Source organism: Anomaloglossus baeobatrachus, chromosome 1 (assembly GCF_048569485.1).
Source record: "Anomaloglossus baeobatrachus isolate aAnoBae1 chromosome 1, aAnoBae1.hap1, whole genome shotgun sequence".
NCBI classification, from domain to species: Eukaryota; Metazoa; Chordata; class Amphibia; order Anura; family Aromobatidae; genus Anomaloglossus; species Anomaloglossus baeobatrachus.
In genome coordinates, this window is record NC_134353.1 from 545,082,804 (window position 1) to 545,110,453 (window position 27,650).

Consider the following 27,650-nt stretch of genomic DNA (forward strand, 5'->3'; position numbering starts at 1 on the left):
TCAACTTACCTTGCCTGCGATTCGCTGTGCCTGCTCCACTCTCGGCAGCTCCTGCCTGGCTCATGAATATTCATGAAAGCAGGAAATGCCGACCAGGAAGTAGGTGCTGAGAGCGGTGGGCAGACGCTGCAGAGCCGAGGAGATCAGCACCATAGACAGCAGGAACGAAGGAAGGTGAGTAATGTCCATATGCACGGGATCACGGATCACGGACCACGGATCATGGATTGCACATGGACAACCCACGTGTGCCGTGAATCATGGAACACGGAGGGACATGTGCGTGTTTTACACGTCAGTGAAGAACGTCAGTGTTTTTCACTGACGTGTGAAACGGGCCTTAGATGTAGCAGCAGGAATCTCCATATTGACAAGAGGGGAAAAACCATGTACAGTCTCAGAGACGTCTGAGAAAAAAGGCCATAGATAGTGATGAAAGCAAATTGGAAATAAATAAGAATATTATTGAAGTTGTGCTGCTTTATGAGCTGATGAAGCTGTACAGCTTTAACCCTTTAGTGACGAAGCTAATTTTCACCTTAATGACGAGACCAAATTTTGCAATTCTGACCAGTGTCCCTTCATTAGGTTATAACTCTGGAACGCTTCAACGGATCCCAGTGATTGAGATTTTTTTTCGTTACATATTGGACTTCATGTTAGTACCAAATTTTGGACAATATTTTTTTGTGCTTATTTATGAAAGAAATGGAATTTTGGCAAAAATGATGAAAATTTAGCAATTTTCAACTTTTGAATTTTTATACCGTTAAACCAGAGAGTTCTATGACACAAAATAAATAATAAATAACATTTTCCACATGTCTACTTTATATAAGCACAATTTTGGAAACAATTTATCTTGTTAGGAAGTTAGAAGGGGTCAAAGTTCATCAGCAATTTCTCATTTTCACATCCAAATTTACAAAACCATTTTTTAGGGACCACATCACATTTGAAATGACTTTGAGAGGCCTAGGTGAAAGAAAATACCCAAAAGTGACACCATTCTAAAAACTGCACCTCCAAAAGTACTCAAAACCACATTCAAGAAGTTTATTGACCCTTCAGGTGCTTCACAGGAACTAAAGCAATGTGGAATAAAAAAAAGCAAAAAATGATATTTTACTAGTGATGAGCGAGTACTAAAAAGCTCGGGTGCTCGAGGCTCGGGCCGAGCATCCCAAGATACTCGTGTACTCGGCCCGAGCACCGAGCCCAATGTTATCCTATGGGAGACCCGAGTATTTTTGTGAAATCACCCCCGGCAGCATGTAGAAACCCTAAAAATGTCACAAAAGTCTCAGAAGAGTGCTCAAATGACATGGCAACAGCATGGGGAAGACCCCTTGAAGCATTTATCACTGAAAAGTCACAGCTGTGAACAATTTTGTCCGCGTTTTACGCCATTTTTATGGACTCACCAGAAAACCTTCCAAAATGACACCAAAATGAATTTTCATGGCGGAAATGTTAAGGGCACATACCCAATAGTGAGATAGAGCTAATGTATGTTACTTTTGGAGATTAATACATGAAAGATTTTACGTAAAACATTGTGTGGCACTCCGATGTCCCTGAGAAGAGATGTACATAAAGGCCTCTGAGTCTAATGTGCCCATTTTGAGGAAGTGAGTCTTTGTAGTATTTTCCTTTGCCAGGGCAGTCCAAAATTGGGAGGTTCACCAATGCCCCTGCATACAGACGTGCATGAGGGCCTGTAAACCTGAAGTGCCCATTGTAAGGAAGTGGGTCTATTGTAGTATAGCCCTTAGGCAGGGCAGCCAAAAATTGGGAGGCTCCATGTTGTCCCTGGATAGAGACGTGCATGATGGCCTGTAAACCTGAAGTGCCCATTGTAAGGAAGTGGGTCTATTGTAGTATAGACCTTAGGCAGGGCAGCCAAAAATTGGGAGGCTCCACGTTGTCCCTGGATAGAGACGTGCATGATGGCCTGTAAACCTGAAGTGCCCATTGTAAGGAAGTGGGTCTATTGTAGTATAGCCCTTAGGCAGGGCAGCCAAAAATTGGGAGGCTCCACGTTGTCCCTGGATAGAGACGTGCATGAGGGCCTGTAAACCTAAAGTGCCCATTGTAAGGAAGTGGGTCTATTGTAGTATAGCCCTTAGGCAGGGCAGCCAAAAATTGGGAGGCTCCACGTTGTCCCTGGATAGAGACGTGCATGATGGCCTGTAAACCTGAAGTGCCCATTGTAAGGAAGTGGGTCTATTGTAGTATAGCCCTTAGGCAGGGCAGCCAAAAATTGGGAGGCTCCACGTTGTCCCTGGATAGAGACGTGCATGAGGGCCTGTAAACCTGAAGTGCCCATTGTAAGGAAGTGGGTCTATTGTAGTATAGCCCTTAGGCAGGGCATCCAAAAATAGGGAGGCTCCACGTTGTCCCTGGATAGAGACGTGCATGATGGCCTGTAAACCTGAAGTGCCCATTGTAAGGAAGTGGGTCTATTGTAGTATAGCCCTTAGGCAGGGCAGCCAAAAATTGGGAGGCTCCACGTTGTCCCTGGATAGAGACGTGCATGAAGGCCTGTAAACCTGAAGTGCCCATTGTAAGGAAGTAGGGCCTATTGTAGTATAGCCCTTAGGCAGGGCAGCCAAAAATTGGGAGGCTCCACGTTGTCCCTGGATAGAGACGTGCATGAGGGCCTCAAAACATTGTTCCCATTGCAAAGGAGCGGGTCTCCTGTCGTTGTAATGTCCATTCTGCAAAGAATGGGCGAAAAAATTTACCACTGGGGGTATACCTGAAACAAAGGCCTAACTATTGTAACGGTCATCATGGTGGCGCATGAGGAGAAGGAGGAGCAGTCCAGCGATTATCCAAAGTCCAGAAGTGTGTACCCATGGGTGACTGGAGGTACATGACAAATTCCCGTTACAAACTTTAAATTCCGCTCTCATTTGCTGGTGGTGTGGTGAAGTCTGGCCCAATCCAACCCTTGTTCATCTTGATCAGAGTCAGCCTGTCAGCATTTTCAGTTGACAGGCGGGTGCGTTTATCTGTAATGATTCCACCTGCGGCACTAAAAACACGCTCTGACAAAACGCTAGCGGCAGGGCAGGCCAGGACTTCCAAGGCGTAGAGAGCCAATTCATGCCACGTGTCCACCTTGGATACCCAATAATTGTAAGGCACAGAGGAATGTCGGAGTACAGTTGTTCGATCTGCAAGGTACTCCTTGAGCATCTGGGCAAACTTAGGATTTCTTGTGGCACTACCCCGCATCTCAGGGGCTGTGGTACGTGAGGGGCTGAGAAAACTGTCCCACATCTTAAAGACTGTTCCCCTACCTCTGGCAGATTGGACTTGTGCCTCTCTCGGCTGTACGCCTTGGTTGTCCACTGATTCCTGACCTATGCCGCTAGCGTTTTGTGAGGGGAATGCTTTGCCTACTTCCGTGACTATGGCCTTCCGGAACTGCTGCATTTTGGTTGACCTCTCCGCCTCGGGAATAAGAGACATAAAGTTCTCCTTGTAGCGTGGGTCTAACAGTGTTACCAACCAGTAATGATTGTCGGCCAAGATGTTCTTAACGCGAGGGTCACGAGACAGGCAGCTTACCATAAAGTCAGCCATGTGCGCCAGACTCTTAACAGCCAGGACTTCAGTAGCCTGACCAACACGATGACTGAACATGCTGTCCTCCTCCTCCTCCTCCTCCTCCTCCTCATCTACCCTGTCCTCTGGCCAGCCACGCTGAACCGAGGATATGACTGGTGTGCATGTCATATCCTCAATTTGGCCGGAGATTTGCTCCATGTCTTCATCCTCCTCCTCGTCATAGTCCTCCACTGCACGTTGTGATGAGACGAGGCTGGGCTGTGTGTTATCACCCACACCCACTACTGTTTTTTGCTGCAACTCATCGCGCTCCGCCTGCAATGCATCATGTTTGGTTTTGAGCAGAGACCGTTTTAGCAGGCAGAGTAGCGATATGATGACGCTAATAATGGCGTCATCACCACTCACCATCTTGGTGGAGTCATCAAAGTTTTGGAGGATGGTACATAGGTCGGACATCCATCTCCACTCCTCAGGTGTTATGTGTGGAGTTTGACCCATTTCCCGACGGCTTAGGTGATGCAGGTACTCAACAACTGCCCTCTTCTGCTCACATATCCTGACCAACATGTGCAGAGTTGAATTCCAATGCGTGGGGACATCACACACCAGTCTGTGAGCCGGAAGATGCAAACGGCGCTGAAAGCCGGCAAGGCCGGCTGAAGCAGTAGGTGACTTACGAAAATGTGCAGACAGGCGGCGAACTTTTACCAGCAGATCAGACAGTTCTGGGTATGACTTTAGAAACCGCTGAACCACGAGGTTGAGCACATGGGCCACGCATGGAACATGTGTCAGCTGGCCTCGCCTCAAAGCCGCCACCAGGTTCCGGCCATTGTCACACACGACCTTTCCTGGCTTTAGGTTCAGAGGTGTGAGCCAGTGATCTGCCTGCTGTTTCAATGCTGTCCACACCTCTTCTGCATTGTGGGGTTTGTCACCTATGCAGATTAGCTTCAGCACAGCCTGTTGCCGCTTCGCTGAGGCAGTGCTGCAGTGCTTCCAGCTTGGGACTGGTGTGGAGGGTACAGTGGATGAGGATGCGCAGGAGGAGGAGGAGGCTGAAGAGCATGACATTCCGGAGCTGTAGAGTGTGGGTGAAACACTGATTGAGGTAGGGCCTGCAAACCTTGGTGTGGGAAGGACGTGTTCCGTCCCTCGCTCAGACTGGGTCCCAGCTTCCACAATATTAACCCAGTGTGCCGTCAATGAGATATAGCGGCCTTGCCCACAAGCACTTGTCCACGTGTCTGTGGTTAGGTGGACTTTGGGTGAAACAGCGTTGTTCAGGGCACGTGTGATGTTTTGTGACACATGGTTATGCAACGTGGGGACGGCACACCGGGAGAAATAGTGGCGGCTGGGGACCGAGTAACGTGGGACAGCTGCCGCCATCAGGTCGCGGAATGCTTCTGTGTCCACCAGCCTAAAAGGCAACATTTCCAGCGCAAGCAGTCGCGAAATGTTAGCATTTAAAACTGTGGCATGTGGGGTGTTGGCAGTGTATTTGCGCCTGCGTTCAAAGGTTTGCTGAATGGATAACTGAACGCTGCGCTGGGACAAGGACGTGCTTGATGATGGTGTTATTTCTGCGTAGGCAACTGCAGGTGCAGGACCGGAGGAGGCTTGTTCGCAGGCAGCATGGACAGGGGATTGGCTCGCATGCACAACCAGCGAAGACGTAGCAGTGACATCAGCAAGCACTGCTCCTCGACTCTGTTGTACTTCCCACAAAGTTGGGTGCTTGGCTGACATGTGCCTGATCATGCTGGTGGTGGTCAGGCTGCTAGTTTTGGTACCCCTGCTGATGCTGGCACGGCAGGTGTTGCAAATGGCCTTTTTAGAATCATCTGGAGCCAACTTAAAAAACTGCCAGACTCCGGAAGACCTAACATTTGTACAGGCACCTTGTGTCGTGTTGTTGTTCCGGGGAACGGTTGCCTGACTTCTGCCTGGAGCCACCACCCTGCTTCTTACTGCCTGTTGGGATGCTACGCCTCCCTCCCCCTGTGCACTGCTGTCCTCGCTCTGCATATCCTCCTGCCAGGTTGGGTCAGTTACTGGATCATCCACCACGTCGTCTTCCTCTTCCGCACCCTGCTCCTCCTCCTGACTTCCTGACAATTGTGTCTCATCATCGTCCACCCCTTGTTGAGACACGTTGCCAACTTCGTGAGAACGTGGCTGCTCAAATATTTGGCCATCTGTACATACGATCTCCTCATGACCCACTTCAACATGAGCTGGCGAGAGGTCAGAATGTGCGAATGGAAACGTGAACAGCTCTTCCGAGTGTCCAAGTGTGGGATCATTAATGTCCGAGGACGTGTACTCAGCCTTGTGGTAGGAAGGAGGATCAGGTTCTGAAATGTGCGGTGCAGTATCACGGCTACTGACACTTGACCGTGTGGAAGACAGAGTGTTTGTGGTGGTGCCAATCTGCCTGGAAGCATTATCCGCTATCCAACTAACAACCTGTTGACACTGGTCTTGGTTCAAGAGCGGTGTACTGCTGCGGTCCCCAAGAATTTGGGACAGGACGTGCGAGCGACTAGATGTGGCCCTTTGTTGTGGCGAAATTAGAGCTTGCCCACGACCTCGGCCTCTGCCTGCACCACCATCACGTCCACTTCCTTGTTCCTTGCCAACGCCCTTGCGCATTTTGCAATGCTGTGCTGACGTGTATTCACTAGACTTGTGCGTTATATCCAAGTTTGTGCAAATCGTGCACCTGTACGCTGCCACCGACAGGCACACACGTGCGGTTTTTAAATGCAAGCACGGACGCACTAAGAACCTAACAGGTTTTAGGAGCAAAAATTAATGAGAACTCTGACACTATCAGCCACTGCTGACTGACGTGTATTATACACTACACTTGTGCGTTATATAATAGTTTGGTAAAAACGCACACAAGTGCACCTGTACGCTGCCACCGACAGGCACACACGTGCGGTTTTTAAATGCAAGCACAGACGCACTAAAAACCTAACAGGTTTTAGGAGCAAAAATTAATGAGAACTCTGACACTATCTGGACTGTTTTAGACTGTGTACACCAGCCCCAGATATGATGAAGGCTGGTATACGGTCACCACTAGGAATGGCTATATACCCTGCCTGCCTGTATACTGCTACAATAGTCCTGACAAGGACTCTTCTGGTCACTAGCCTGTATTCCGATCTGGCTATACCCTGCCTGTATACAGCAACAATAGTCCTGAGAAGGACTCTGCTACTGTACTCCGACCTGGCTATACCCTGCCTGCCTGTATACAACTAGAATAGTCCTGAGAAGGACTTTTTGTCACACTGTTTGCAGCCCTGCTACGGAAATAGCTATAAAGGGCCGCAAACCTTTCCCTGAAGCAGCGACACTCTCCCTGCACTGACTGTCTGGATGGCTGTGAGCAGAGCACAGCACGCCCGCCGGTATAAAGGCTCGGTCACGCTGTGCGGGCCGGCCAATCACTGCAATTCCACAACTAACAGGGCTGTGGCATTGCAGTGGTCTGCCAGCCAATCCCTGCATGAGGTCTGGCTCTCAAAAGAGCGCCAACATGCAGGGATGAAGACCATGAGTACAGCACGAGTATCGCGAGATTACTCGGTCCCTGCCGAGTAGCCCGAGTACAGTGATACTCGTGCGAGTACCGAGTAGTAACAAGCATGCTCGCTCATCACTATATTTTACCTAAAAATGTTGCTCTAACCCAAATGTATTCACTTTTAGAAGAACTAACACAACAAAATGAACCCTAAAACTTGTTATCCACTTTCTTATCAATGCGCCGATACCCCACATGTGGTCAGAAACCTCTGTTTGGACAAATGGGAGGGCTCTGAACAGAAGGAGCAATATTTGAATTTTGGAAAGCAAATTTGGCTGAAATAGATTGTGGGCACCATGTTGCATTTACAGGTCCATTAAGGTACCTAAACAGCAGAAACCCCTCACAAGTGATGCCATTTTGGAAACTAGACCTCTCAAGGCTTCTATCTAGGGGTATATTGAGCATTTTGGACCCACAGGTACTTCACAGATTTTGATAACGTTACGTTGTCGTATTGAACATTTTTATTTTTTTCTCAAAAATGTTGCTCAAGAGGTAATTTCAAAAATTGGAACCCAACGTTTGTTACCCATTTTCTTATAAGCGTGGTGATACCTCACATGTAGTCAGAAACCTTTGTTTGGACAAATGGGAGGGCTCGGAACGGAAGGAGCAATATTTGAATTTTGGAAAGGAAATTTGGCTGAAAAAGATTGCGGGCACCAAGTCGTATTTGGAGGGCCCCTAAGGTACCTAAACAGCAGAAACCTCGCACAAGTGACCCCATTTTGGAAACTAGGCCCCTCAAGGAATTTATCTAGATGTTTGGGGAGTACTCTGATCCCCCAGGTGCTTCACAGAAGTGTATAATGTTGAGCTGTGAAAATAAAAAAAAAATACATTTTTACCACAAAATTGTTACTTCAACCAGATAGCTTTTTTTTTTTTACAAGAGTAAAAGGAAAAGATTCAGCATAAAATTTATTTTGCAATTTCTTCTGAGTATGCTGATACCTTATGTGTGGTGGAAATCAACTGTTTGGGTGCACGGCAGGGCTCGGAAGGGAAGCAGCGCCATTTGAATGCACAATGGCTGGAATCATTAGCGGACACTATGTCGCATTTGGAAAGCCCTTAAGGTACCTAAACAGTAGAGGTCACCCCCAAGTGACCCCGTTCTGGAAACAAGACACCTCAAGGCTTTTATCTTGGTGTATAGTGAACATTTTGAATTCATGAGTATTTCACAGAATTTGATAACCTTAGGTCGCCATATTGAAATTCTTCATTTTTTTCACAAAAATGTTGATTTAGCATCAAATTTCTCACTTTTTCAAAAGGCAACAACAAAAAGTGGACCTCATAGGTTGTTATCCAATTTCTTATGAGCGCAGGGATACAAAAAAAACCCCTCTGTTTGGATAAATGGGAGGGCTTGGAATGGAAGGAGCACCATTTGAATTTTGGAAAAGTTGAAATAAATTGCGGGCACCATTCCACATTTGCAGGGCCCCTTGCGTACCTATACAGCAGAAACCACCCACAAGTGACCCCATTTTGGAAACTGGACAACTCAAGGATTTTATTCAGGAGTATAGTAAGCATTTTGAATCCACAGGTACTTCACAAAAATGTTGCTGTAGCAACAAGTTTCTCACTTTTAGGCTATGTGGCCATGATCCAGCGACACAGCGTATAGTACACAGTGTCAGCCCTCCTGCAGAGATGTGAGTATTGTCCATAGGAGAACGCAGCTGCCCATGCCCACGATTTGGGTTCAGGCTGCTGTGGACTTTAGTTCTATTCTACCTGCAGAGAACACTCTTGTCTTCACAGCATAAATTGACATGCTGGGGCTCGGGAAGCTGCACCACAGGTCAGTTTATGCTGCAGAGAAAAGAAGCACAGTGGGCATGGGATTTCTAAAAATCCTTCTACTGTGCTTCTACTGCACAACGCAGCGTTATGGATGCAGGGAAAACACACTGCACCCAAAGTGCTTCAAACCCTGATTGTGGGCACATAGCCTAAAATGCTACAATAGATGAATGGATAGATGTCAAACATAAATATAACGTCCCACACCCTTGCATATTCTAAGCTGGCGCCCTTTAGTGCCTTTCATGTGGCACTAAATGGTGCTTAGCCTTGTATTTAGCCCCCCCAAAGAAATAATTATTAAAATAAACGACGTGGGGTCCCCCCTATTTTTGAAAGCCAGCTAGGTTAAAGCAGACAGCTGTAGCCTGCAAACCACAAATGACAGCTTCACCTTGGCTGGTGATCAATTTGGAGGGCCCCCAAGCTGTTTTTTTTTATTATTTATAAAAAAATAATTTAAAAAAAACAAACTTGGGGTCCCCCCTGAAATTAGATCACTAGCCAAGGTGAAGCTGACAGCTGGGGTCTGGAATTCTTAGGGTGGGAAGAGCCATGGTTATTGGACCCTTCCCAGCCTAAAAATAGCAGGCCACAGCCGCCCCAGAAGTGGCGCATCTATTAGATGCGTTAATCCTGGCGCTTCGCCCCAACTCATTCCGTTGCCCTGGTCCAGTGGAAAACGGGGTAATAAATGGGGTTCATACCAGCTATAATGTCACCTGGCATCAAGCCCAGCAAATAGTGATGTCATGGCATCTATTTGATACCCGACATTACTAATTGAGTAATTGACAGTAATAAAAAAATGCCAACAAAAAAAAAATTATTTGAAAAACACTCCCCAAAACATTCCCTCTTTCACCAATTTATTGAAAAGAAAAAAAAAAATTGGGTCCCCTGTAATCCATTTTGGAGGCCCCACGATGATTCTGGACCTTCTAGAATATGGGGGCACGTTCAGGGAATGTATCCCCCATTTTCTAGGAGTGCAGACCCTCCATTTGAGGAGTGGGGGTGCAATGACACTGTGCGCTGCCATCTTGGCTTATGGAGGGAGGGTTGGGGGTCGGGGGGGCACTTCGGAGACAACGGGGGACCGGAGGGGACCGAGGAGGAGATTTATCTCCCAGCTGACATATTTGATCATGCCAGGTGGGAGATAAATAATTTTTTACTGGCGCTGTCATTTCCTGTAACGTGATCATCAGTGTACAGTGTATACCGGTGATCACGTGAGCGGGGACCGGAAAAATGGCCTGAAACATGATCTCCAGGGTCTCAGCTACCCCCGCTAGCTGAAATCCCAGAGATTTTCCGTCGCTGGGGGACGCTACAGGCATGACGTCTCAAAGCGTCAGTACAGAAAAAGTACCCTGTTTTTCCAAAGTCTTGAGACGTTAGGCCGTCGTTATGGGGTTAAGACAGAAATATTTTAAAAACACCCAGACCTTGCATCCAGCCTATATTACTGGAAACGAGACTTCCACAAACTTGGATTAGTTTGGAAACTTTCTATCAGGGGATCTGAAAATGAATGACAGAAGATTGCAGAGTAAAACCTACAACTAGTAGATGAGGTAAGTGGATTGATCTGCTGAGAATCAATTATGAGTAAATTTTCCTGAAATTTGCAGGTCTCTGAAAATTCAAACAATTTGTGATTTGATACTTAGTGATCCAAAAAAACAACAAAAAAAAGTTCAGTCCCATTTCACACACTGTCGAATATCGCAACCGCCATAGAACAGGCTCATGACATCTGTACAGGCTTCCACAAATAATCTTCAGCTATCATGTGATCTCAACTTGCAGAACTAACCAGGGAAAACTAAAGCCTGCTTTACACGGTACGACCGATTGTGCGATTTCACAATCGATCGTACCCGCCCCCGTCCTTTTTGCGTCACGGGCAAATCGCTGCCCGTGTCGCACAAAGTTAGTAACCCCCGTCACACATACTTACCTCTCGTGCGACCTCGCTGTGGGCGGCGAACGTCCACTTCCTGGAGTGGGAGGGACGTTCGGCGTCACAGCGACGTCACACGGCCGCCGGCCAATAGAAGCGGAGGGGCGGAGATGAGCGGGACGTAAACATCCCGCCCACCTCCTTCCTTCCACATGGAGACGGCGGCGGCCGCGGGAGGCAGGTGAGCTGCTCATCGTTCCCGTGGTGTCACACGGAGCGACGTGTGCTACCACGGAAACGATGGTCAACTAAAGTAACCGATATTATGGAACCTAACGAGCAGTACCCGACTCACGATTTGTGAGCGATACTGCGTCGCTAGGAGGTGTCACACAGGCCGGCATCGCCAGCGATGCCGGATGTGCGTCACAAAAACCGTGACCCCGACAATCTATCGCACGATAGATTGCCTGGTGTAAAGCACCCTTAAGAAAGAGACAATGAAACGTGAGGGCAGGGAAAGCTGTGGCTATTTTAAGATTCTTCAGTCTGGGATTAGAGATCAGAATGCACAGCACATCAGTACAGATAGGGGTTATAAAGGGCTAAATCTGATTGTAATGTACTACTGAAGTGCTGAAATATATTAAATATGTAGAAGTAGTCTCAGCATGTAATTAATAATATCAAGATTCAAGTGATAGGGAGGTTCTGGATCTGCAGAGTCAGTGTGAATGAATTGATTGATCTTTGATAAACTTCAGCATAGCACCTTGATAATATTTTTTTATGCACTGCAAACATATAGGAAAGTTTAGCTGCTTCACAACTGGCAATTTTCTGGGGTTATTTTGCTTTAATTTTTTTCCTCCTCTTCCAAGAGTTGTTCCATTTTTGTATTTTTCTGTCCATATAGCCATATGGGGGCTTGTTTTTTGTATGGAGCGAGTTGTACTTTTGAATGACACCATTCATTTTATCACGTGATGCACTGGAAAGCGAGGAAAAGCCAAGCGACACTACTCTGTCATCTGCCTTCGACACAGTAGACCACTCCCTCCTACTACAGATTCTCTCATCTCTGGGCATCACAGACTTGACCCTATCTTGGATCTCCTCATACCTAACCGACCGAACCTTCAGCGTCTCCCATTCTCACACCACTTCCTTATCTCGCCCCCTATCTATCATGTCCCCCAAGGCTCAGTTCTTGGACTCCTGCTGTTCGCTATCTACACCTTCAGCCAGGGACAGCTCATAGAGTCACACGGCTTTCAGAATCATCTCTATGCCGATGACACACAGATCTACCTTTCTGGACCTGACATTACCTCTCTACTAACCAAAATTCCACAATGTCTGTCTGCTATTTTATCCTTCTTCTCTGCGCGATTCCTAAAGCTTAACATGGACAAAACAAAGTTCATTGCCTTTCCTCCTCCTCACTAATCTCCTCCAACAAGCCTTTCCATCAAACCTGATGATTGCTCACTCTCCCCAGTCTCACAAGCTCGTTGCCTTGGAGTACCCCTCGACTCTGCTCTATCCTTTAAGCCACACATCCAAGCACTCTTCACCTCATGCAGACTACAACTCAAAAATATCTCCCAGATCCGTGTTTTCCTTAACCAAGAATCAGCAAAAACATTAATGCATGCCCTCATCATCTCCCGCCTCGACTACTGCAACCTCCTGCTCTCTGGCCTCCCTTCCAACACTCTAGCACCCCTCCAATCTATCCTACACTCTGCGGCCCATTAATCCAGCTCTCCCCTCGCTATTCCCCAGCCTTGCCACTCTGCCAATCCCTTCACTGGCTTCCCATCACCCAACGACTCCAGTTCAAAACATTAACCATGACATACAAAGCCATCCACAACCTGTCTCCTCCTTACATCTGTGACTTAGTCTCCCGGTACTTACCTGCACGCAACCTCAGATCCTCACAAGATCTCCTTTTCGACTTCTCTCTTATCTCCTCTTCCCACAATCGTGTACAAGATTTCACCCGTGCCTCCCCCATACTCTGGAACGCTCTACCTCAGCATATCAGACTCTCCCCTTCCATGGAAAGCTTCAAGAGGAACCTCAAGATCCATCTTTTCCAACAAGCCTACAACCTACAATAACCCTCAGTCCAGTACACCACTGCGCAACCAGCTCTTTCCTCACCTATTGTACCATCACCCATTCCCTGTAGACTGTGAGCCCTGTTTTGTATTGTTAATGATTGTTGTACGTATACACTCTTTCACTTGTAAAGCGCCATCAAATAAATGGCGCTATAATAAATAATAATAATAATAATAATAATAATAATAAAAATAATTCAAAGTTGAAATGTGAATTCCATAATATTGTTTTTTTTTTTACTTACCATCTATTTCACTATATGGTGAAACTGATCTGGCAATATAATTTTGACATCAGAAAGTATACCAACGTATAACTTTTTTTGTATTTACGTAATGAAAATAAAAGTCAGCAATTTTGTAAAAAAAAATAAAATTTACATGTGTCGTTATTTTCAACGACCTCTAACGTTTTGGGGGTATGTAGCTGTGTGAGGGCTTATTTTTTGTGACCTGAGCGTATGTTTTTACTGATACCATTTTGGGGTAAAGGCGATGTTTTCATTTCCTCTTATTCCATTTTATTTCAATGTTGCGGCGGCCAAAAAAAGGTAATTCTGGAGTTTCATTTTTTTCTGATTATGCTGTTTACTGATCAGATTAATTTATTTTATTATTTGATCATTTGGACTGTTGCGTATGCAGCTATACCAATAATAAATATAATATAATAATAATATAGCAGAAAAAGGCGACATTTAAGCTTTTATATATTTTATTTGTTTCATATTTTTCAAAACATTTTTTTGCTCTTTACTGTTCCTAATAGTCTCCTTTGGGAACTTGCATCTGCAGTTGCCTGATCACTTTTGCTATACATAGCAGTGCATTAGCACTGCTATGTATAGTGAAAATCATGATTTCTTATGAATGCTAGCTAAACACTGGCTTTCACAGGAAAATCATAATGATAGGCATGAGGGTCTTCAGCACAGCTTCAGCTATCATGGCAACCCGATGTTAAATCCGATATTATGTGCTGGGGCAGACGCGGGCTCGGCATTGACACGACCTTTGACGTACATGTATGAAGTAACTTAAGTGGACTTTACACGCTACGATTTTGCTACAGAGATCTCGTTGGGGTCACGGATTTTGTGACGCACATCCGGTCACTGTAGCGATCTCGTTGTGTGTGACTTCTAGGAGCGTTTTTGGATCGTTGCAAAAACGTCCAAAATCGCTCCTCGTTGACAAGGGGGCCTCTCCCAATTATCACTGCTGTCGTGTGTGCGAAGTTGTTCCTTGTCACTGCAGCAGCACACATCGCTACGTGTGACGCCGCAGGAACGAGGATCCTCTCCTTACCTGCCACACTCCAGCAATGAGGAAGGAAGAAGGTGGGTGCGATGTTTGTCCCGCTCATCTCCGCCCCTCCGCTTTGATTGGCTGGCCACTTAGTGACGTCGCGGTGACGTCGCTGTGATGCCGGACGTCCCTCCCCCTTGAGGGAGAGATTGTTCGGCGGCGTCGCTAACCAGGTAAGTGCGTGTGACGCTGCCGTAGCGATAATGTTCACTGCGGCAGTGATCACCAATTATCGGCATAACGATAGGGGCGGGTGCTATCACGCTCGCCATCGCTAGCATCGGCTAGCGATGTCGCAGCGTGTAAAGCCACCCTTAGTGACAAAATGTATAATCGGTGGAGGAAGGTTGAACTAGCTGGACCTAGGTATTTTTTCAACCTACTGTATGTAACCTTGTAACTATGTACTATGAGAGTTGAATAGGTCTTTTTTCAACTTATGTAACTATGTAACTATGTACTATAAGAGTTGAATAGTTTCAGAAAATTTGACAAAGCTGGTTAGTTTGAATTTTTTTTTTTTAAAATTCTTTATTTATTTAGAAACCGTCATAACAAATAAATACAGGTCCGTGGACCTAACGGCCCGTCTGCAAAAATCACAGTCTGCTCCGAATAGAGAGTACATTGAAACCATTCTTATGCACAACTAGGTAAAGTGTAGCAGACGTACATCCCATCCCGAACATGTAACTATGCAAGGTTCCCGTAAGGTTTCTCTTTATTATTTATTTAAGTGACAACGCACATTGTGCCTAGGGATATTAAGATACTCAAGTTTGAAAGAAAAAAAGAAAAAGAAGATAAGATCAAAAAAGAAAAAAAATATAGAAGAGTCATAAGAGGATGAGCAGGGAAGAGATGGAATGGGAGAAGGTGAGGTAGAAGGTTATGGGGAAAGGGGGGGGAGAGGGAGAGTTGGCGGACATTCATACTCGCCGCATATCAGCACACTTACAGAATTGCGGATTCGTTGGTTCCCGTGCCGTCTCCCACCAGCTCTCTATAGTCCCCTGTTTGTTGGAAGTCCATCCACCCCCACCAGGTGGCCCAGAATTTCACATATGAGTCATGCAATGAGGAGGTCAGATCCTTCATATGCATTAGGTCATTGACCTTAGTGATCCACTGTGCCACCGTGGGGGGGGTCCGAGATCTCCATCTCTCCGGGATACATAGTCTCGCTGCCATTATGAGGAACTTCCTCAGGGATGCTTTGTATGTTTTTAATGGGGTCTCGCAGTGATGCAACAGGAAGATGGCTGGACCCATTTCTTCAGTGGTTCCTGTAACCAACCGGATGATGTCAGACACACCTTTCCAGAATGGCTGGATCGCCTCGCACTCCCAAAACACGTGGAAGAGAGTGCCCTCCCCCCCACCACACCTCCAGCAAGTAGGGTCCACTCCTGGAAAAATGGCATGAATTCCAGATGGCACCCTGTACCATCTGGACAGCAATTTGTAACTGGCTTCCTGTAATCTAGAGCTAATGGATGAGCTGTGTGCAAGCGAGCAGATACGTTCCCACTGGTCAGAGGAGAGGCTCACGCCGAGGTCCCTCTCCCACTTCGCTACAAATGACGGAGGAGGTTGGTCTGAAGGCGAGGATAACAAAGAATATACCGCCGATAACGAGTGTCGAGTCGGGCCTGTTCCCCCGCAGATAATTTCAAATCGTGTCTTGGGCTGTTGGAAATAGGCCCTATTTGGAATTTTACTGAGAAAATGTGCCAGCTGTAAACATCTCCAGCGTCCCAACGGGGCTGGGGTTTGTCTAGCCTCCAGATTGGCAATCGAGGGCCAACCCTCTCGGTCTCCCAAGTCTTCTACCCGATCCATCCCATTGTGTATCCACAGCTGAAATGTGGGGTCCGTTCTTCCTGGCTCAAAAGAGGGATGGCTCAAGATAGGCGTCATGCGGGAGTGAAGGGGGATCAATTCTGCACGCACCAGACCCGTATTGCAATACGTCACCGTAGGACCAATAGTTGGATGTACCTTCAGCCCCGCAGGAGCCTCCGGGAGCACCCAAGGCAATTTATTTAAAGGTATTTGAGAAAAAGACTGTTCAATTTGAACCCACACCTTCTGTGTACCGTTCCTACACCAATCAATTATCCTGGTGAGATGGCCCGCTAAATGGTAACGTTTCATATCCGGCAGCCCGATCCCGCCTTTGCGTTTGGGTTTAAATAGGGTGGTTCTCTTTAAGCGTACTGGTTTGTCCGCCCATATAAAAGATGACTGAATTGACTCGAGTGTTCGGAAAAATGCAGCCGGAATTTTAATTGGGAGAGCTTGGAAAATGTATAAGAGCCTGGGCAGTATATTCATCTTAAAGATTTGATTTCTACCAAACCATGAGAACAGGGATTTTCCCCACCGGTCACAGTCTTTCCTAATGGATGCTAGCAAGGGTAGAAAATTATGGACATAGAGGAGGCTCAAGTCACTGGTAAGACGTATTCCCAGATAATTAAGAGACTGATCTGCCCACCGAAAACTAAAGGATGATTTCAACTCCTCCACTTCCCTGGGAGACAGATTTATGTTAAGAACCTCTGACTTTGAGAAGTTAATTTTGAAGTTTGCTAATTGAGAATATATCTGAAACTCTTTTATCAAGTTAGGGAGAGACACTTTGGGAGCCGAGACAAAAAACAGGAAATCGTCCGCATATGCTGCGACTTTATGCACGGCCTGGCGCACCACCACACCCGCAATATCGCTATTAGCTCGTACATGTCTAAGGAAGGGTTCCAACATTAGGATGAATATTAGAGGGGATAGCGGGCATCCCTGACGGGTGCCGTTTGAAATGGTGAAAGGGTCCGAAAGGATCCCATTCACACGCACCCTCGCTGATGGCACAGTGTAAAGAGACAATATCCATCCCAACATACCGTCACCCAACCCCAGACTTCTGAGCGTAAACTCCATAAATGTCCAATCTACTCTATCGAATGCCTTTTCGGCATCTGTCGACAATAGCAAGGACGGAATTCCTCCTGTTTTTGCTGCATGTATTAAATTAATGGCCTTAATTGTGTTATCTCGTGCCTCGCGACCTGCCATAAACCCCGCCTGGTCTGGATGGATAATTCGTGGAAGCAGAGGTGCCAGTCTGGTCGCCAGTATTTCAGCAAAAAGTTTCGTGTCTATATTTAATAATGATATTGGGCGATAGCTAGCGCACTGCGTTGGATCTTTCCCTGCTTTAGGTATGACTGTGATATGTGCTCTCAAAGAATCAACGTTAGGGTTTGAGTCCCTCTGGGCCCTGGAGTTAAAGGTACGCAGAAGGTGCGGTGTTAGTAGTTCTTTAAGTTTTTTGTAATACACCAGGGGCAGGCCATCAGGTCCTGGAGCTTTTCCTGTTTTGGAAGATGCAATTGCATCCCATAGTTCTTGGTTCGTAATTGGTAGTTCCAATGCTGCAATCTCCGAATCTTCCAAGTGCGGCATTTTAGCTTCTTTAATATAATCTATTATTTTACGTTTAAGGGTAAGCGATGACTTTGAAGGGCCATTTGTTTCTAGATTATATAGGGATGCGTAAAATTTTTTAAAGGTTTCCGCAATTTCCAGGGATGAATGTAGCATAGTACCCTGCGATTGTGTGGGGGAAATTTTAGAAATAAATGTTGACGCTTGTTGTTGTCTAAGCGCTCTTGCCAGTGTTTTGCTGCATTTATTCCCAAACTCATAAAAATGCCGACGAGATCTGACAAGGATCCCCTTAGCCTTATTATTGAGCAGTTTCCGCAAGTTGTCGCAGGCTCTAAAGAGGGCGCTTCCCACCTCTACCAAGGGCATCTGTTTGTGACGGGTCTCCAGGTCTTTCAACTGCGTTAAGAGCGTAGATATCTCAAGCTCCCGCTCCCTTTTTCGTCTTGCCCCCTGCTGAATCAATACACCCCTTAATGACACATTTGTGAGCCTCCCACACTGAAGTTGCTGAGATGTCGCCCGAGGTATTCCTCATGAAGTATTCTGTCAGGGTATTTTGTACTAGTTGTAGGATCTCCGGGTCCTCCAGCAGGGAGGTATTCAACCTCCACTGCCACTGATGTGGCAATGAGGATTGTAACAACACCTTTACCGTACAAAGTGCGTGATCGGAAAAGGTAATGTTTTCTATTTGAGACTGAGAGATCCTTGTGAGATCCCCATGCTTTACAAAAAAGTAATCGATTCTAGAATATGTTCCGTGTGCCGTTGAATAAAATGAATAGTCTTTATCGGCTGGATGTAATAGCCTCCATGTATCCACCAATTGGTGTTCATGTATTATGCGTCTTAGTTTACGAAGGGCCGCTAGAGGATGTGCCGAAGTGCCCGAAGAGGTGTCCTAGACTGGGTTCAGTGCGATGTTAAAATCTCCCCCTAAAATGAGAGTGCCCTCCATAAAATCCTCTATCGTTTCCAGGAAGTCAGTCAGTGCTGTAATTTGTCCAGTATTTGGAAGATATAGTGAGGCTAGAGTGTATATGTGCGAGGCGATCCTACCCTTTACCAACAGCAACCGTCCTGAGTCATCGCTGCGAGAATCCAAGAACTCCCAGGGAACGGAGCGAGATATAAGGATACTTGTTCCTCGGGACTTCGGGTCGGGGGAGAAGCTGTGGTAAACTTCAGGGAACCACCGAGATGACAACTTGAACATCTTGTGTTTGCAAAGATGTGTTTCCTGCAAAAAAGCAATTTGAACATGAGACCTTTTCAGCATATTTGTCAAAATGGATCTCTTACCAGGACTATGTAGTCCTTTCACATTTATTGTCCCGCATTTCACCTCAGTGTCTCTCGCCCTATGCATGGCGAACAGCGAGTAAGAGAATGTCCCCCTACTAGTGAAACACGGGGTGGGATCAGAGAGGGGGGGGGTTGGTGGGTAGGAAATAGAAGAGCTCAGAAGAGAGAAGAATGTAAGTAGAACGCGAGATGAATAAGAAGGGTGAAGTAAAAGGTGTAAGATTAGACCAAAGAAGAAGCAGAGATGAGAAGAAAAGTATGAAAAGAATAAACCAGTTCAAGTAGCCGGTTTATTTACCAGATTGTATAGATTTTTACAGTCTCAACACCCGTTTGAGACTTGGCGCTCTCTAAACGGGAGATCGTCCCTTGGGGTACGTAGAAAACCAGGGGTCAGAGCTCCACAAACCCCCAGATATACATGCAAAAAATATACAGTTAACTAGATCCAACACCTCACCCCTCAACTGTGAGGCATCGGGGTGAGGGGCACTTATCTTAGAGTACGTTAACCAGAGGAATAGAACATCAGGAATGAAAACTTATAGAACGTGTATCGCATACTGCAATAACGCATTAAATCCGTCGGCCATAGGGCAGGTGTATCTGATTCGTATTAGAACACCCGCAGGATATCCCCTACCGACCGCGAGTTCCGAGGAGACATACAAGTCCCTCCCACCTCTCCCTCCACTCCTTTAGGGAGAGTAATATCATAATAAACATAAAAATGTCACTCCTCCGAGTGTGACCATCAGTCCGAAGACCCTTGCGCAAGCTCCTCCGCAGGTGTGGGCCCCCGTGGGCTCCCCCGTGATCTCTGGGTCATGCGATTGCCTCCTTTCTTTCTCTGAGGCAGGCCGGGCAGTCTGTCTAATTGTAGCTAATTGGGGGCCTCTACTGCATCCGTGCCCAGAAAACTGAAAAGTCCCTCCAACTCCTCCGGACGTTTCAGGAAGAATTGATCTCCACCATATCTGACAATGAGATGAAAAGGATGGCCCCATCTATACGTAGCTCCCTTCTCTTTGATCTTCTGCAGCACTGGCATAAGCTGACGTCTCATGTAGAGGGTCCGGGAGGAGACATCCGGAAAGAGCTTTATTTCTGACCCCTCGTAAGAGACAGTCCCATAGGCCCATGCATTTCTCAGAATGTCCTCCTTGTCAGTGTAGTAGTGTAATCTGCATAAGACATCACGTGGAAAGGCAGCATCTATGGGTCCTTGGCGAAACACCCGGTGAACACTGTCAATTACATATAGAGTGTCTGTTGTGCCTCCTGAGACCTTGTTGAAAATTGCACTCACTGTCTTGGAGAGGGCTGCTGTTGGAATATTTTCTGGTATGCCTTTCAGGCTGACATTATTTCGCCTTCCTCTGCTCTCCTGATCATCTAAGAGAATGGTAATATTTTGCACTTGCATTTTGGATTTAGAGAGATCTTGCTCTAATGCAGTAACCCTTTAAAACAGGGTAGACACATCTTTTTCCACTACAGCAGTACGAGTGTTAATCATATCAATGTCTCCTCTAACTATAGATAATGCCCTTTCATGTGCAGCCTCCATCCTTGCTACTAGCGAGTCCAGATCATTCCTGGTAGGGAGAGCTGATAATAGCTGTAAAATGCGGTCTGTCTCTGCTGAGGCCATGATGGGGTTAATGCCCCGCAGGGCCTGCTCCCCTGCCTGTCTCCCACATGCATCTGGGGTCTGTTTCCTCTGTGCTCCCTCCAAAGGTAAGTGGTCTTCTAGGGGGAGCATATTACTGGGACCTCCAGAAAGGATTTCCCCTGCATCCGTTCGCCCACTCACTGCACCAGAGAGACACATCATGTTTTCCTGCACCTGTGGAGACCGGGGTTCCCCGCCGCCATCTTCCTGCATCGCCCGCTCTGCTGTTTATGCTCCTGACTTGTCAGGGCTGGAGTGCATGTTCTGGGTCACGGGTCCCGCTGCAGCAGCACCCGCTCCCTGTTGCTCCATATCTGCCGCTGGTGTCGCTGCCTTCCCCGCTGCCTTGTCAGGTCCTGCACGTCTGGCTTCTGGTGAGGACCGCGCGGCCGCCGGCACCATTGCTGTAGCAGGCCTGGAAGTTGGGGAAGGCCTCCCGCCTCTGAATAGGCGATCCACCGCTGCACTGCCACTCTGGGATGCTGGGGGATCCCTCTTCATAGCCGCTTTCCACCTCCGGTTCATTTAACCTCTGATGAGAAGGATCCAATAGGTTAATTTAATCTGGGTCTGAGGAGCTCAAAGGAGATGCGTCCTCACACCACCATAGCTAAGCCACGCCCCCCTGGTTAGTTTGAATTTGAAAATGTTTGGTCAACTCTAAATAGTAGCATTTACTGAAAACTGTAAAATTACCTTCTGTACCAGGTTCACGAGCTCAAAAAATCATGGACAAATCAAATTTTTCTTAAAAAAATTTAGAAAAAGGGACCAATTTTGAAAGAAATTACTTAACTATTTTTCAATCCAGATAGATGCAATAGTTTTATAAGGAATGCATCCTTATATGCAGAGTCTGATGAAAAGGAGAAAAACCTCCCTAGACATTGGAGAAATACAGAGATTTAGCACAGGTCCTATTCAACTCTATTGGAACCATGTACCTTTATGGGAATTTTTGTTCATCGCCCCGAAGGTAAATGTATTTATTAATATTTTACGAACTTTACATATATTTACAACATTGAAATAATTTCAAGTGTGATCTCCTCTTTCATAATTTCTCTTAATATTTCATATAAACAACTACATTAAACTATAATTTTGTCTGTCTGGTCCCTTGAGGGTATACATTTCATCACAGGACTGTATGTACAGTGGTAGCGGTAATATTAGTTCTTATAATTTCATAGCCTTATTTAAGTACATCTTTTTTTATTAAAGCAATTGTTTGCACATGCCTAAATGGAGTCAAAAATCTGTCAAAGAGATGAATGCCAGATGTTTAACTATTTCTATAGCTAGCACAAGAGCTCTTTTACCAGCGTTGTACTATGGACAAGGTAAATTAGGTTGAGTTATTTGCCATACTGTAGTATCAGGCTATAGGCGGCATGAAGGAATGGGATCTGATTAAAGGGCATTATAAATGCATCCTGAAACCCAAAGGTTTTTTCTGTACATAGATTAAGTAAATAACAAAAATAACTCATTGCGGCATACTAATGATTACATGCTCTGTTACAGGATTCATTCTGATTTCAGTAAGCCGAACTTCCACTAGGTCCTCTATGAAGCTCACATATGACAGTTTAATGACTGGGAAAAGTCTAAAATATTCAGCTGTTCTACATGGAAAAAGTCCTGAGAAAATACAGTACAGACCAAAAGTTTGGACACACCTCATTCAAACAGTTTCTTTATTTTCATGACTCTGAAAATTGTAGATTCACATTGAAGGCATCAAAACTATGAATTAACACATGTGGAATGAAATACTTAACACAAAAGTGTGAAACAACTTAAAATATGTCTAATATTCTAGGTTCTTCAAAGTAACCACTTTTTGCTTTGATTACTGCATTGCACACTCTTGGCATTCTCTTGATGAGCTTCAAGAGGTAGTCACCGGAAATGGTTTTTTCTTCACAGGTGTGCCCTGTCAGGTTTAATAAGTGGGATTTCTTGCCTTATAAATGGGGTTGGGACCATCAATTGTTTATTCAGAACCTAGAATATAAGACATATTTTCAGTTGTTTCACACTTTTTTTGTTAAGTATTTCATTCCACATGTGTTAATTCTTAGTTTTGATGCCTTCAATGGGAATCTACAATTTTTAGAGTCATGAAAATAAAGAATACTCTTTGAATGAGAAGGTGTGTCCAAACTTTTGGTCTGTACTGTATATCTTAAGTGAAAAATGCATATTCTCACACTGAAACGTGGTTGCAGGACTCAGTAAATTAGTATTACCTAGGATAGCAGTATGTTACAAATGCCTTAGTGCTGCTAAAATGTTCCCTTGACAAACCCCAACCTTATAATTCTAGGGATCCCTATTTAATATCTACTATTACCCCTTAAGGACCAGGACATTTTTCATTTTTGCTCCTTCATTTTTTCCTCCCCTTATTCTAAAAGCAATAGCTTTTCTATTTTTACATCGATATAGCCATGTGACGGCTTTGTTTGTTTATACTTTTGAATGACACCATCCATTTTATCATATGATGAAGTATGGCAAAATAGCAAAAAAATTCCACAATTGTTTGTTGGAATTTTTATTTACAGCATTCATTCTACCATAAAACTGAACTAGCAGCCATATGGTTCTCCAGGTCAGTGCAATTATGTAGATACCCAATGTCTAATTTTTTTTTTTTTTTTAATGGTAAAATTTTTTATAGAAATTTTGAAAAAAAAAGTCTTACTTGTGTAATGACTTTCCAAGAGTTGTAATATTTGCAATTCTTGGGTTATGGAGCTGCTTAACGAGTGTTTTTGCAACCCGAGCTGATGTTTTTATTGATATAATTTTGGGGTATAAACAGTGGCGTAACTAGAGTGTGATGGGCCCCGGTGCGAAAGTTGGACCTGGGCCCCCCTCCGGACGTTGGTCAGATGAATGGGCACCTGTAGCGTTTTAAATCCTATAAAGACATATTAATTGCCCCTTAATTATGCAGTAATGTTCCCAATCCTGGTACATATGTCCCCCATACTGGTATATATGTCCGCATCCTGGTATACATGGTGTATAACGTCCCCATCCTGGTATATATTTATCCAATCCTGGGCCAATCCTAGTAAAAATGTTGCACATCCTGGGCCCATCCTAATATATGTCTCCCATCCTGATATACAGTATATGTTCCTCATCCTGGTATATATGGTCTGGGACTGTCTCTAATGCATAATTAAAAAAATATAAATAATTTTAAAAAAATTCTACTCATCTTGCCTCTGCTCCCACATCTCCTAGTGTCCTCTGTAGCGAGCGCAGAGTGGCCTGCAGCTGACATCAGAGTGTGTGCTATAGAGCATGACAATACTACCATGCGCTGCCCCCAGTCACGGTATGGACGTCAGCTGCCAGCCACTGTTTGCCCGGCAGCGTGTATCGCAGTGCAGGGACCCAGCAGGTCTATGTGCTGTGATGCATTTTAGCTGGATGTGTGCCCTCAGACGCTCATCTAGCTGAAGTAGGAGCTGGGGTCGGTTGGTCCCCTGTACCTTTGGACCTGGTAACAATCTCTGCGTCTGTGATTGTTACACTCCTGCCTGCTCTCCTCACTCCATCCACCAACTATTGGCTGCTGAAGTCAGCTCATGTATTGTAAAGATAAAGCACCCTCCCAGGACATACTGCATTAAATATACTTTAGGCTATGAGCCCACATTGCGTTTTTATGTGCAGAAAATCTGCACATAAAAACACATGTTTGGAATGAAAAAAAGCAACTGAAAAAAACGAGCATTTTTTATTGCGTTTGTGTGTTTTTTCACCTACTTCTTTTTGAGCATTTTTTAGTCATGGCAATCATGGGGGTTCAAGCTCTGTACCCCCTCGGTTGCCAGGTCCTGGCTCTTGCTGCCAGGAGCAGTACCCGCGCCGCTCTCGGCAGTTTAACCCTCTAAATGCTGCAATCAATGTTGTTGCGGGCGGAGGAGGGGATGCTGCGCTCTCCCACTGCTCGGGTCTGGCCGCTGCTGCTGCTGCGGCTGCCACTGCTGCTCGGTGATAGCTCGAGCGGTGGGCCGGATCCCGGGGACTCGAGCGGCGTTCCTCACCCGTGAGTGAAAAGGGGATTTGATTGTGGGGATTTATTGTCCGTGACGCCACCCACAGTTGTGGTGATTATGGTGACACCACCGCTGCTCTGGACGGGGATCCCGGAAGCGGTGACAGGGGGCAGCTTGGTTGTTATTTCTCCCCTCTGTGGGTAGGGGGTTGGTTGTCCTGGGGCCCGGTGATGGGGTAGGGATGGATGGCAGGCGGGTTACGGGGCCTAGCGAGGTGCAGGGTCGCAGGGGCAGCGCTGTGCCGCACGGCACGGTGGTACTCACTCAGCCCAATGATGAAGACACAGTTCTCGGTAAAACACTCGGCTGGATGGACGGGTCCCACAGACAGCTGCGGTGTTGTTTCTCCCGGCAGGTTGATGGTGACTGCCTTTCCCTGCACCTAAGTACGGTTGATGGTTCCGATGGGTTCCCACCGGTAACCCGCTCCCCAGCTTGGATATGGGTTGGAGGAGCCCCTCTTTGCCCGCAGGCACTGGCCCTGAGAAACGGTTGCCTTGGCGGTGGCGGTGTCTCCCTCTGTTGGTTGGACTGTTGCCTTCTGTTGGGACTTGACTGTTTGGAAACCCAGGAGGTCCCCTTCACTAACGGATTTGGCAATTTCACGGCGACTCCTAGCCTTGCTGGGGTCTGAAAAGCCCCTGCCAGATGGTGCTGGCTTCTCTTTGTGTACCGGTCCGGTACCGCCGGGCCACCGCCCGTCCACGGTCCTTACGGTAACTCCGATAGGCCACTCCTGCAGACGGTCACCACAGTCTGCCAACCTTGCTGATCTTGTAAAACTGTAAAGGGGAAAAAAGCGCAATAGGGTCTTACCCGGTATGAGGGTGGACAAACAAGACAAAGAAGCACTCACCTGGTGAGGTTGTGCCAGTCACAACCCCTTATGATAGCCTGTGAGTGCCTGGTGGTTTAGCTGCAGCCCCGGGAGAGGAATTTTGTATCACACAGGTAGAAGAAAAGACCGGGTTTATGTCGCGCTGAAAACCACTGATGCGTGTAAATGAAAAGATTTCCTTTTTATTGGATAGTTCCTACGCGTTTCAGAGACATCCGTCTCCTTCCTCAGGAAAAGAAATCATATTACAGCAAGGCCGCTTGGACCTATATATAAGGAGCAAACAGCCATGTATACATTAATACATTAATACATTAATACATTAATACATGATACAGGCAGTCCTTAATGCATACATGGCTGTTTGCTCCTTATATATAGGTCCAAGCGGCCTTGCTGTAATATGATTTCTTTTCCTGAGGAAGGAGACGGATGTCTCTGAAACGCGTAGGAACTATCCAATAAAAAGGAAATCTTTTAATTTACACGCATCAGTGGTTTTCAGCGCGGCATAAACCCGGTCTTTTCTTCTACCTGTGTGATACAAAAAACCTTGCTGATCTGTCCGGGCCACACACCCGGACCAACTTCAGGCTGCTCAACTACTACTTCCTTCTGCTCACTTTCACTACCAAACTCAATCTGCCTGGTTTTCCCGCCTCCAGGACTGTGAACTCCTCGGTGGGCGGGACCAACCGCCTGGCCCACCCCCTGGTGTGATCATCAGCCCCTGGAGGAAGGCAACAAGGGTTTTGTGTCTGACTTCGGTGTGCCTGCTGGGAGTGTGGGGTGTTGTGGTTGTTGTTCTCTGTGGCCCCTGGCTTGTCCAGGGTGCCACAATGCGATTGCTACATTCAAAAGGCAGGGAGAGGAATTGCTTACCCCTCTCTGGCGATCGGGTCCCTGTAGTGCAATCACAGGGATCCGATCACTGCCATGGCAACCCTCGGTCATCACCATGATGACCCGGGTTTACTGAGGTATGGATCGCCTCACAAACCAGGGCACTTCCATCACCAGAGTTCCCTGCAACAAGGTCCCGTGGTAAAGACCACAAGGCCTAGGTGACATCACAAGGTGAACTGAGTTCATGGCGGCAGATCTGCAGGACACCCCGGTGATCTGCAGGCATGAACTCGATTCACCTTGTGATATCACCGGACTTCCCAGAAGCAATGTCCTGCAGTAAAGACTGAGATAAGGAAATGGCTGCAGGGAGCCCTAGTGACATCAAAAAAGCATATAACACACAAATATTCAACGTGGGCATTACACATGCATTTTTTTCTGCATTTTTCACTGACTCCATTGAAGTCAATTGGTGAAAAAGCAGGAAAAAAATGCAGAAACAACTGACACACTGCTTCTTTTTTCAGTAACAAAAACGGCAAGAAACAGTGTGCGCACAGCAAGTCAGGATTCTCAGACTTTGCTGGGATGATTTTTCCTTGCTTTTATCGATTAAAAAAGCAAGGAAAAATGCATGAAAAAAGCAACGTGGGCAAAAGGTCTTCTGTGTATGTAGCAGAGCAGTGCACAGTAATTTAGCTAGATTTAGATACAGGACATGACTGTGCTGCTTTCATCAAACTGCTGCACACTTCCCCCCTCTGCTCACGGTGTGACTGATTCTGTGGGATGGCGACCCCCATCACCTTATCAGCCTCATCCCCCCTCCCCACCACCAAATCCCAAAGTGTCCAAAGCAGCACCTGAACGGTTTAGGCTAAGTTTACGCTTCCGTTGTTTTGCATCAGTCACATGCGTGGCTTGACGCATATGACTGATGCGTTGTACAACGGATGACAACGGTGACAAAGAAAAGAATTTCTTTGTCGTACTCCGTTGTGTGCGGGGGGCGGAGTTCGGGGGGCGGAGCTGAGGACATCAGTTCCGCGGTCTGCATGGCTGGGAACAGGTGAGTGAGTGTGTGTA